Source organism: Penaeus vannamei, chromosome 13, assembly GCF_042767895.1.
Source record: "Penaeus vannamei isolate JL-2024 chromosome 13, ASM4276789v1, whole genome shotgun sequence".
Lineage (NCBI taxonomy): Eukaryota > Metazoa > Arthropoda > Malacostraca > Decapoda > Penaeidae > Penaeus > Penaeus vannamei.
Window position 1 is genome coordinate 7,617,860 of NC_091561.1, and position 2,500 is coordinate 7,620,359.

Here is a 2,500-nt window from a genome sequence, read left to right on the forward strand (position 1 = left end):
TCCAAATTTTGATAGTATTTATTTGCCTTTAGGAGAAGCCCAAGCACAATGGACACTGAATTTCCTGTGACAATGAGAACACTGACATGCACAAGCTTTAGTCTTCTTGATCCCTGGATTATGCTAGACAACAAAAATGACTAGCAAACTATCACTTGAATGTTTAATATGCCATTTTGTTCGATTTAAAAAAATGTGAAAAGTTCAGCTAACATATCCACTCTGCAAATATTAATAAGGATGTTCATACGAATCTTTCAAAAAACAAATCATATAAACAAACCATAAACAGAAAACCAAATTCCACAAAACCAAAAAAAGGTAGTAATATCCATGAACACATTCCTTATGAACACATAAATAGGAAAAATCTGTCTCAGCATTACTACACAGAACAATGCTATCTTAACTTTCAAAATCACCAAACACAACTTCAACTAAATATTCTACATTATGAAATCCCTATCCCAGGAAAGCTGTTCACTTCCTGATTCCTTGATGACAGTCTAACCAGTGAGTCATATTTCACAATGTAATTCTTTTACCCAAAACATTAGATTTATACACCAAAAAGAACCTTCACCTGTGACTTTCAAGGACTCATGTAATATCATGAAGAAAGGTTCATAAAAGGTTAGGGTGATAGCACCTTCAATATAAACAATGTTAGTGGGATTTATTGTAGTATCACTTTAAATAGGAAATGCAAAAATGTTCAGTCTTGCATTGTAACATGCCAAAAATAAAAAAAAATGCTGAAGAAAATTAATCATGAAAAATAGTAACAGTGGTAACAGGCATGGTATCATTTATCCAAACAAATACTAAACCATATTATTAGAAATAAGAATCTCAATAGAAAAAAAAAATCATCATGAATGCCATTTACTACTAAAAGCTCACTGATGAGCACTGAGGAGTTTCTTTTATTAAAACTACCACATTTCATTTACTGATGTACTGAAAAATACTATACAGAAAATAACACTGAAAAGTACACTTTAAAAATTACATCAGCACTAATTATAAGGTAATACAACAAAATCCTTGAATATCACATCATTCAGAATATCCTGTTAGCCATATCACTTTTTTTGTATCATAACCGATGACATAATTTCAACCTCTATCACTAGAAGTAAAGCTTGTGCACTCTAATATACCCATACACTATACTAAGCAGCACTGCTTTATATTACTGCATGAGGAAACTATCACTAGGAATCAATGTGTAATACTGGAGAAGAATTAGATAAGATATAAAGAGAGAGATAAAAGATTAAGAATTAGAGAAAGAGAGAGAGAGAAATATAAGAAAGGTTAAGAAAAAGAGAGATTCAGTCATTTACTAATATCCTATGGAAAATAAAATAAAGTTTCATGATATTAAATGCCTCCAATATGTATGTATGCATGCATGCATGCATTATGTATGTATGTTTATTTGTTCTTTGTCTGTATGTATATGTAAGCAGGTCGGTGACAGGAGGGTAGGTGGGGGAAAGCAGAGGTACGGGCTGTAGCAAAGCATGAACATACATATATGTATGTAAGTACATACTGTATACAAGTTTGTAAGCACTACATATATGCATGTATATAGGCCTATGTATGTATGTATGTATGTATGTATACATGTATGTATTTGTTTTTTAACATTTTCTGTATCCATCTTGTAAACAGTATCCAGCAAGGCCAGTTAGTACCACTTCACACCTCTGTTTCAAGCAGCTGCCTTCCAGTAAAAAGTTCCTTGTAGAGTGGGTACAGGTGCTGTGTAAGTCTTTCATTCTGACACTCCAGCAGATGGAAGCAAAAACCTGCCTTGAAGGGAACTGCTGTATAAAAGGAGATGTCTTGTTAAAAGGAGGGGAGAAACAAGACAGAACAGACAAAGACATGCAGGGTCTAAGTTCGTCACCACCATGTCCACGGCACTGGGGAGATAGGGGTCTCGCATCTACATTCCAAAATAAATCCACAGCATTTCATTACCCACTCTAAGACCATCTCCCATCTTGTTTACATATGTATGCATGTATGTGTATATGTATGCATTTATCTATGTATTGTATGCACATAGGAGTATGCATGTGGGTACTGTATGCATGTGGGTACTGTATGCATGTGGGTACTGTATGCATGTATGTTTGTTTATACTAAATGTAATTATACATGCACATTTATATGCATGCATGTATGTATGTATGTATGAATGTATGCATGGATGAATGAATGAATGTATGCATGGAAGTAGCCCATGTAGATATTTATGTAACCCATATATATGCGGCCTATGGTTATACGTATGTTGTCTATGTATGCAACATATGTATGTATGCATATTCATGCTATCATATATGTGTACAAAAAGCTACAAAGTAAAACATTCATCTGTTCAGAAGACAGAAGTGGACAGTGACAAATCAAAGAAATATTACAACACGATAAAATCACAGGAATCTCATGATAAATTCAAAGGATCTTGACTCAGCAACTG

At 33.7% G+C, this 2,500-nt stretch overlaps 1 protein-coding gene across 1 annotated transcript in view; it reads right to left on the reverse strand.

Moving 5' to 3' along the window:
* Window positions 1-2,500, reverse strand: part of Hsl (hormone-sensitive lipase) — a 23,801-nt gene that overhangs the window by 1,215 nt on the left and 20,086 nt on the right. Inside the window, exon 13 of the mRNA XM_070128867.1 lies at window positions 1-2,500. This exon is cut by the window's left edge and continues 1,215 nt beyond it; it is cut by the window's right edge and continues 210 nt beyond it. The gene's annotated coding sequence lies outside the window, so the exon portion shown is untranslated.